Source organism: Pygoscelis adeliae, unplaced genomic scaffold (assembly GCF_000699105.1).
Source record: "Pygoscelis adeliae isolate BGI_AS28 unplaced genomic scaffold, ASM69910v1 Scaffold156, whole genome shotgun sequence".
In the NCBI taxonomy this organism is placed as follows: domain Eukaryota; kingdom Metazoa; phylum Chordata; class Aves; order Sphenisciformes; family Spheniscidae; genus Pygoscelis; species Pygoscelis adeliae.
In genome coordinates, this window is record NW_008825016.1 from 5,088,951 (window position 1) to 5,099,342 (window position 10,392).

Below are 10,392 nucleotides of genomic sequence, written 5' to 3' on the forward strand. Positions count from 1 at the left end.
CGGGTGGATCCCATCCGGCCCCATAGACTTGTGAGCGTCCAGGTGGCGTAGCAGGTCATTGACTGCTTCCTCTTGGATTATGGGGGGTTCATCCTGCTCGCCATCCCTGTCTTCCAGGGGAAAACTTCCTACTTTCATAAAAGCCTTGACTGTAGCATCCTCATGGCTGTTGGCTACAACATCAGCAATTACAGTTCCCAAGGCATCACACTAGCAAATCTTGATACCACAAAAGGTTTCCTCTGCTTCCCTATTGCTTTAGCATCATGGCAGGAGGCTAAAAAACCCTGTGTGAAAAGATTATATTCCAAACAGATCTGAACTGAACAAAGGAAAAAACAAACAAAGAAAAAGTGTCAACCATTTGAAGGGGACCATCTCCAGAGCAGAAAAGCCCCATTCAAAAAAACCCCATTGTTATGTAAACAGGCCTCCAAGCACAGCACTCCTGAAGTCCAACGCCAACCAGGTAGAACAATATAACAGGCACTGAGAAATTCTAGAAATACTGGATTTATTTTTTTTTTAATATTTTTCAAGACTTGTGACTGTCTTCCACACCTCGATCCTTTCTCCACTATCTTTCCATTTTCCAGCCTCTTCTGAAGAGGGGGAAGGATGCATTACACACACAATTTGAAATGAGGCAATAGCACACACAAGTTGGTCAGATGTTATCATGCTTCCATCTTGGTTGTGCTCTGCCTCAAGCTGAATTTTGCATGCTTCTTCATCCATCGCTTTCAAGCTAGGCTTTTAAGACTTCCAAGATGCAACATGTTCTCAAGCAAAAGTGTGTAAACTCACAGACACAATGAAGACCTGATCTTAATTATAACTTCTAGGAAATCGCTGCAGTAAAAATATTGCTATTAATATAGCATCAATAGCATAGCAGATGAGTTCCTGGGGAGGGAACAGAGGCGTTAAAACTGCAGCAACAGAAACATATGGTTTAACTAAGAGCAGCAAGATGCTCTCAATCCTACAGTATTATTAATCTGCATGAGAGACTAAGACCCCTCACATTCACTTACAGAAGCCAAAAATAGAGAAGGGAAAAGACTCCAACAATATTGCTGGAGTTTATTTTCCACAGCAGCATTTCTCTTCCTGCCTTTTCCCACCAGAAGACTATAAGGCTTAGTTTCACATAACAAGGCACTATGGCTTTCTTTACCAACCACAAAAATACTTGCTTCTTTTCCTGAAATAAGTATTCGAACAAGTATTAGAACTAGAGCAAAACAACTGCTCATCCCACAACGTACCCAACGTACAAATTGCCCATTTTAAATATTCACCATGTTATGCCACTGTAGTTCTTTTCAGAGCAGATTCTTTTTAGCAGTCCCTTGGTAAAGTCAGAAAATATTAACATGCAGATTGCATCAATTAAGAGCAATAATTTGTTAAAAATCAAAGCCCAGTAAAATGGCCACAAACACAATGATGCATTCAATCCTTGGTACTAGCAACAGTATTAGTTATGACATAGAAAGAGCCTTCATACTGAATTTAGTTTTGAAGTTTAATAACTTTACCAGAAAATTGTCTGCAACTGAGTTTCTCATACCCAGCTCTGGGAAAGCTCCTTTGCCTGTCTACATGCTGTGCTCCTCTTCTAGTCAAAAGAAAACAAACATACATTTTTTTGAAAACTACATCCTACTTTTTCCAGGCATAAAGAGTATTATCAGTTGCTTTTCAGTTTCGATTAATGGCTTGCAATTCAGCTGTCAAGCCAGGCATGGATGTAATCCTCAATGAAAAATCTGCTACATCTCGGGCCAGGAAACTTAATCCAGAACTTCTTTCACTAAACCTCATATTCCTTTCACGTGGACTTCAGTGACAGAAGGACAGCAGCCACAGGTAAAAGGTGAATTTAGCATAGCCAAGTATGTGCAGGTTATTATAGGCAGTCCCATGCCTATGAAGTATGTATATACACTCAGTTCCTGGTCCGCCTTCACTGCATTCGTTCTGATCCATGCAGATTACTGAACTTCCTTTGCAGATCAACCAGTCAACCGTTGATTCACTGTTATATCAACAGAGAATACACACGTACCTTAGTCTGAACCTAACACAGCTCTCTTCTGAATTTCTGGAGAGGGAGAGTAGCAATTTGCCATTTTAAATCCTCCAGATGACACAAGACAGAACTACCTTTCCTCTGACTTCATACTCCAGGCCTGCCTTCCCAGGACTTGTTTGTTTGTTCTTCCATCACAGAAGCAACATACTAAAAACGCTTTTTGAAATCTCCTAGCCTAGCTCAAAGCACTGAGGTGGAATCACGTACTCCTACCTCACCTCCAGCAGTGGTTTGTTTCACTCGAGATTTCATTAAGAATAGGCTAGAGACTGCACAAGCTCTTTAAATAGTCTGTCTGACAAACCCCACAATTAGGTCTAAATCTTCTCTGCAGAAATCAAGTTTGCATTTTCTTGTTCTTATTCTATTAGATAGGGACAACAAGAAAATTAAAACAAGCAGATGTCCACCTTCCTCCATAATTTACAAAGATCTCCGCTAGAAAGCCAGAATGTATGTGCTCTCCCTCCTGTTTTCTCTTGTAGTCTAGATACACCCTCCTTATTTCCAGAGAAGTCATAGTTTGTAAACCTCTGGACCAATCCTGACATCCTCCTCTGGAATTTCTGCAGCGGTTTTTTTGTTGCCTTCAAAAGAAATCTCGTACTCTGGCTGAGACCTCACTAGTACACAAATAAAATGGTTACTCTAATAACTACTTCTTGTTAAGCCACGGCAGAAAATGAATCATTCTGTAGTAGCACCAACATCATCAGCTCATTCAGGCTGAAAGAGCGAGCTTTTTTTTCTTTTATTACAAAGGAGTTATATCCTGCCCTGTAATTGTATATTAAATGCAAAAATGCATTCTAGAGAATTTCACCTTTCTGGTTTTGGATCATCTTTCCAGCTTGGAGAGGTTTGCGTGAATATGTGTAGATATTTTTTAATTACCTAGGAGGGTTTTTAAAAATTTATTTAACAAAATGAAATGAAGATGTGTTAATAAAGACCAGTTGCTGTCAGATGCAACTGCTAATCAAATCACAGAATTATAGTCCATCTGCACTAGTACCAAGGCAAAGGTCACATAGTTCATATATGAATGCAACAGCCTCCTGCATGGGTAAAGGTAAGATCAGATGGTACAGGAAAATATGTATTCTTAATCCCTGTAACTATAAACTAGCACTCACTACAGTTTTCTGCTTATGGACCATGGCAACAAAAGCAATGTGATAAGGTGCAGAGGTATTTTATACTTGCTTCTCAGCAGTTTCTCTAGAGTATGACTTTAAAACTGTAGGAAGGTAGGTCAGGTTTCTCTGGGATGACTATTTTTTGCTAATCAATTAATTTATGGAATTATTGTAGTTTCTTAGAACAAGCATCAGTCCTCCCGAGTAAAGGCCTTCACTCTTCACTGGCTGCTACTAAACGTTTGGTTTTGTGGTGACATCACGCTCCTCCAAGTGAATACTTAGCTATTCTTTTAATTGGGCTCCCTGCCCTAGTCTCATTGCTAGTTATGATACACCATTGCTAAAATTCTTAAAGCCATCGGTCCTTTTCTTAACACAGTTTGGCAGCCAGCTGGACAATTTTCAAAATATATTAATTTTTCTCACCTGCTGTGCTTTCTGGCACCTCCTGCTTATCTCGCACAAGCTGCATGATATCTGACACCACAACCTGATGGTTTGTATCTTCTTCTTTCTCTTCATTAGACTGGTTGGCTGTTGCAAAACAGTTGCAGCTTCCAGTTTCTTTGCATGGGATCAACCTCCAATACCAGTAGTCAGACATGAAAATGCTCTAAGTTGATTTCTGAAATTTAGAAACAAACAGAAAATCATTTTCTGCAAGAAGAAAGAAAAAAACCTAGCTACTTGAAAGAAAAGGCTCAAATAACGTTAAGCTTGACAGTTACATACAGATTATCATATCTTCGATTTTATTTAAAGAAAAAAATACACAGTTTATAATAGCCATCTATGATATCATATGCAGTTCATAAAAGCCATCCATGGTATTGTACCCAAAATAAAAACTTCAGGAGTCCCCTGTAGTTTCTCAAAATGCTTATATCGTAGGTCAGGGAGCTAATCACAAAAAACCCCAAACAATATACAAATATCAAATTAGACATGATCTTAACAACTGCATAAAGGCAAAAAATATCAATATCACTGTATTTTCAGCAGAACAAGTCAATATTTATCTTAAAAGTACCCTCTGAAACCCAGTTTAACTAGGTGAAAGAACACCCCAGAACATGGACTGTCAAAAAGAGAAATAATGTAAGAATAAAAAAAAAATACCAATAAAGTAGAATAAGATGTTATGATTCCCATGATATGGGGGGCTGAAATTACAGTTTGAAATTTTCATAAACAGATTAACTGAAGGAAACCTTGACACTGGAAACATGGCAGGAAGAAGAGATGCTTTGGTTTCTGACACAGCGCCCAGGTCCTTTGGGGCTGCCCTCTTCCTGAGCAGAAGACAGGGGCAATGGTTCCCTTAACCTAGATAGAGCTAATTACCAGGCTTATTTGTGCTTACAGGTAAGAGAACAAGCGTGTTCTGAAACACCTGCAGGTTTCTCAGTTTACATATACAAATGCCAGAGAACCACAGTGTTTTTACTCTTTTACATAAATAAAAATCACCCCCTTCCTGAAATTACAACTAAATCACCATTAACTGTAAAAAATTTCTTCTACACAGGGAAGCAGCTTGAGCTTTCCAAATACTTAAAGTTGCTAACCAGTATTTGGGAATTCTGCAAAGTGCTAGCAAGGTATCATTTCTTCATGAAATTACACCACATGCAGAAACAGGTTTGTTCCCACTCTTTTCCAGAGGGCATGTGGGCAACAAAAAAAAATGGCCCAAACCTCCAAGCACAAGCTTTTCCAAGTCTATCTGGAAAACGCCAAGGCCAAGCAGGAGAGAAGTAGATCTCTCCAGGTAAATTTAATGCTTTTTGGATAAGGAAGAGATGCACGGTCTCCATTTATCCTACAAGCATCACATTCAAGTGTTTCTAGCATATCTGTTTCTACCTGCTGATTAGCTTGAGTAAAAGCATCACTCCAGAACATGCATATTAACGGTGATACATGTAGAGGTCTTCTACATTACATCTAAAGGTGACAGTTTTATAGACATGAAGGTAAATGCCATAAAAAGAAGCTTGCTTGATATAAAAGGGTTATCCATTTAAAAACAAACCAAAAAAAACCCCAAAACCAGCTCACATTATTTAGTACCAGATCTCCCAGGAATCACCTATGAAAGATTAAGTACTTGCTCTGTCATTTATTATATTACTTCTTCAACAGAAGAGAGGATTTCCAGATAAAACATTCTTCTTCAAATATTACTGCAAGGTGCATCTTCTTACCAGTTTAAAGATAGTAATTTTATTTTAGCCAACATACTGCCAGTTTCCTCAATTCTCCCTTTGGCTGTTCCCAGGCTTTTCAGGCTTTGCAACATTTGTCAGAGGACGGGTAATAGAGTTAAAAGCAAATCACTCAAGTTTTTCTATAGCTGCCAAACCCGACAGGTTCAGTGCATACATCCTCCTTGTCACACAGGTAGCAGCAAACAGTTACAGCTGTACTAAAGCACATGCTGCTTGTAAATAATGTATGTAGTACAGAGTATGTACTTTCAAGCTGCATCTGCCTCTGCAACCGTCTGGCATCCGCATGCAACGGATGGGCACAAGCGTGCACACACAGGTACCCAAGCAGCACGCACACAGAGGTCTTAACGAAAGAAGCATTTCATAGCACTTCCATAGATTTTTTTTGTTTTGGTTTTTTTTAGTTCTGTGGGAGCTGGGGGATTTCTTTCTACTACCCTTACACTTGAGACATTAAATAAATAGATCTTTACTGAGTGGCTTTAAGAAGAAAAGTTTAAAGTTTTCCTGTCCAGAATTTCTCATTTTTACCCCAAGAGCTGAGGCAGACAGGGAAGTCTCCTCTGAAGGAGACAAAAATCCCAGAAACTTCCAGTAGGTTTTCCCCTGCTCCTGTGCAAGGTGAACTGAAAAGCAGCTGGATCTATGCTTCAGTAGTCAGCAAATTACTCTAGGAATAAAATTTTAATTTATTGCCTTTCCTTAAGGAATGGAAACTCCTGAAGATCACCAGAAATAATTATATCCAAACATGCAGTTAGAGACACATATTTATGACCTTAATCCTACTTTAACTAATTAGTTTTCTGACCCACTCATCATCTTTATTTTGATTTTAAGAGCATTAACGTGAACTTGGTTTTTAAGCCAACAGCTCAGGGACTCAGAGGGTAAAGAAGTTGGAGAAAAAATATGGGAGGGCTGAGACATAATCACTACGTATATTTTTCATACTTTCATGAAGCGAGGCAGCTCACAGACATTCACAAAATTGACTTGACCGAGATTGACTATAAAAAGGAAAAAATCAAATTAAAAAAAAAGGGGGGGGGAACCTTATTCTTTTGTCTTAAGAGCTAATGTAAAAATGTTCCAAATAGTCAAAGCATCCTTGATGGATATATGTCCACTTGGATCACTGCATTGATACTGCAGCCACAGTTGGTTTTCCTTATTATTTCAAGACATCTAAAGATAAACTAATGCCCTCAACTAGCATAAAACTAGGCTGATGTACCAAGAAAAACAAAACAAGAATGAAACTTCCATTCGACATTTGCAAGTCTAAACAACTGCTCCTGAATTTCATTTTTTTATGCTAAAATCAATACTGCTTGTTGGGGTTTGTTCAGTTTGGGATGGGGGGGAGGGGCAGGCATTGTTCTTTGTGGGTTTTTTTAAACCAGATTGCAGACATCAAAGTTGGTGAAATACCCAAGGAAAAGCAAGGGCGTAATTTGGATCCATTTGTCAGGGCCTGAAGGCACTGGTAGACTTCACTGGCCCTGGCCAGCCTCAGCTGGGACCTCTACCCACAGGCCCAAGAGCTGCACATAAATTCAGTCTGAGGCCTTCAATCCCTGCGTGAGCTATGCCATTGTCATGCCTGTCTGCAGCCCTGTCCCCTGCGCAGGTCTGTGTCGCAGCCTGCTTTGAGTCCTGGCTCTGGATCCTTTTGCTTCTGACTGGACTCCCTGAAGGGACAAGGTTCATTGCTCACTGGGTCAGGGATGGCTGGTAGAACCTGTTACCAGTGCCCAGTTCTGGCGTTCAGCCCCTGCAAGCAGTGCCATGGTCGGTGAGTCTGTGCTGGGGCCACCCTCGGCTCCTGCCTCGGCCCCTCCTGTGCAGCAGCCCTGCTCTTGCTGCTCCCTGACAACGTTTATTAAATTTATCAAAATATAACTCTAATGGGGATACAGCAAAGCACACAGGAACATGGGGGACTTGGCAGAGTACATCTGACGAACGCAGTAGTTCCTTACCGCTGTATGAAACAGGCACAGATGTTACAGCTTTGGCATGTGCTCTAGGTTGGGGAGGAGGGGAGGTCTCCAAGAACGCAGTAGGTACAACGGGTCACTGTGAATTCACAGTCCCCATGTAAAAGCTCTGTTCTCCCCCTGTGATGCCAGTCACTTCCAGAGGGAATGTCAGGTAGGGGTCACCATCCCCTATTTACAACAAACAGTCGCCAGCTATTCTGGTATCAATTAGGTATGCTGCGTGCTTCGTCTGCAAGGTCTGACAGCACGCTAAATTGGATGAGATCTTAGCTTTGAAATTGTAATTACATATGGAGCCAATAAAGCATTAATATGCAATACTAAGAAGTAATATATAATATTATTACGTAGCACTCCACACCACTTCTTAATTAAGGTGCAATCGCTTTCTGAACCATTGCTTATGAAATTCAGACAAAAGAGCAGTTTTTGAAAGCAGGAGTCCTTCTGCTTCAATCACTCTGCACACACACTTCACTGAATTTACTTCAGTTTCCCACCCAAAAGCCCCCTTTAATTCAAGAACGGCACTGCAAAGGAAGTAGTTAATAATTATCTTCAAATGTAACCAGATTACATAAGGCATCCAGTGATCCCAGAAACTTAAATCCGTATTCTGCAACCACTTCACCACAGCAGTTAAACCTGACTCCTAGGGTCCCCGTTGCTCTGAGTCGATACATTATTACTAGATCTCTGTTGCTGCCACGCGGTGCAATTTCTTCAGCTATTTCCCAGGTTATACTAGGCATTATTTCTAGTTAGGTGCAACATAAGCATTTAAACGTATCTCACTTCTAAGACCATTTGTGCGATATTTTCAGATTATCCTATGAATTAACTCACTTGGCATTTAATCACTGCAGCATTTTACCATGCTTTCATCACTGCTCCATCTAGTCACTGGGAAAAAAAATTATTTACGTGGAGAAAACTGGTCCTAATTTAGCACCTACGAAGGTTTCAAACCCTTATTTTCTGTAAACATGATGACACTGTATTCCAATGCTCTCAAAGAAAAAACTGTTCAGTATGTTATCCAGCCTGAACAAGCAGGCTTAAACGTAGTAATTCACCACGCTCAGTATATCCGTAGAGATAGAGATAGTGGAGTCCGGCTGATGAGGTAAGAGCTCATCCATGTACCTCGCAGGTCTCTGCAGGAGAATCGGACCGAACTGGACACCAACGCCTGTATAGTACTAATTAACGTTTCTTTATTTTAGAATGGATTAAAAGACACTGAATCGTATTTAAACCTGTCAATATTGTTCTGATGAGAATCTTATTTTAAGTGCATGTATCTGGGCTGCAGCATTCTTTCCAATTTTCATGCTTTGCAATACTGGCCAGTCATTCTTCCCATTGCACTACACACCAGGAAAGTGCAAAATACATAAGACACACATACGTTATAGTCCAGGTTCCTCCCACCTAAATTCAGACATTAAACTGAGAGGTCTAAGTTAAGAACCTACTTGACCCACGTGCCTTCAGCACTCACTGGAGTAAGAGAGATGCGCGTCTCCTGAGGCTCATCAGCCCCTCGCATCGACTCGAGAGAGTCCAAGGCAATTGTGGATGAACCCGAGTTCGTATGATGAGAAGTCCCACTTTTGTATACGTTACCGATAGTGCCACAAAGAATGAGTTGTAATAAAAACAATAAAGCATTTTAGGATTTTAGTAAAGCCTATTAAGCTACTCAAGTTCTGCCTGTGGAGATATTGTATTTCTACTCTTGCCCCTCCCCCGGTCCTTTCACATTTTGTTCAGAAAGATGGAGGGGAAAAGCGGCAGCAACAAAGCCACAGACATTCTCATCTCTCTCTAGGGCATGTAGAATACCCTTACGTGTTTTAAACCAAAATCAATCTAAAGACTAAATTTTTTCTCATTTGGAGCTTTACTGTGATCAACACTTAACTTGAGTACCAAGTAGTCCTTCAAGATAAATGTTCTCATTTTTTATTTAAAAGCCTTCCACAAAGCATTAGAAATCATCAACAGACTATGTAGGAAATATTAATTTCAAAGAAACTGCAAGACTATTTAGCAAGAGCTAAACTGAGGCCTCTTCCAAGGAAGGAAAAAGAAAAAAAAAATCAAATGTGCTTCGTAAGAGAAATGCTTTCTTATTTATTCAACTTTTCATCCTATAGGGAGCCACTACCCTTTTGAGGAACACTTACAAGTTTAAATGAAGTCCCGCAGCTGTCTTCCTTCTTCCTTTTGGGGCAGCCACACAAGAAAAGTTTATCTTCTGTTAATTAACCCAGAATTGTGCAACATATTTTAAGACATCTAACAAAAAGAATAAAAAGGTAAACATACACACATCACAGAGGGTAGCTGAGTTCTCCCAAGACTTAGGCAACCTTCCCTACTGCCTGCCTACACCACCCTGCACGTAGGCACAACAATAGCTTCAAGTACTCAGCCAAAGTCTCTCTCCCTTTTCAGAGCTACAGGCCCAGTGCACACCAAGCTGCCCACAGACTGCCAGAGCAGAGCACGAGGGCATGGGAACAGCTTCTTGCAGGTATGAAATGAGGTATGGACAAAGTCAGAAGTTCTTCCTCCTCCTCCACCAGCTACAAGCATCCTAACCTGAGCCGCATCTCAAGTCCTTCAGAAATCTGGATCTTACACACACACTTTTTCTACTTTGGATCCACCACAGGAAAAAAACAGAGGCCCCTCAACTTTAATATGGTATTGGATTTGTCAAGTGGCTTGCTGTCCGTTTTGTACAATGCCTAATGTACACGCCTAATGGTGGGTGGAAGATCTTCCCTATCTTCAGTGAATATAACCAAAGAAAATCAGAGTCTAAGGAGTGTTAATGTAAATGTGAGAAAAGCACCATATTATAGAATTCTAGTTGCCTAGAGATCATTATTAGCAAA

At 40.3% G+C, this 10,392-nt stretch overlaps 1 long non-coding RNA gene across 1 annotated transcript in view; it reads right to left on the minus strand.

The window, feature by feature from the left end:
* The window catches only part of LOC103918863, a 14,926-nt gene extending 4,791 nt beyond the window's left edge, over positions 1-10,135 (minus strand). The window contains exons 1-2 of the long non-coding RNA XR_663719.1: positions 10,094-10,135; positions 3,670-3,868 (exon numbers count right to left, since the gene is read on the minus strand). This is a non-coding gene — a long non-coding RNA (uncharacterized LOC103918863). The remainder of the gene's footprint in view (positions 1-3,669; positions 3,869-10,093) is intronic.
* Positions 10,136-10,392: the final 257 nt, after the last annotated feature.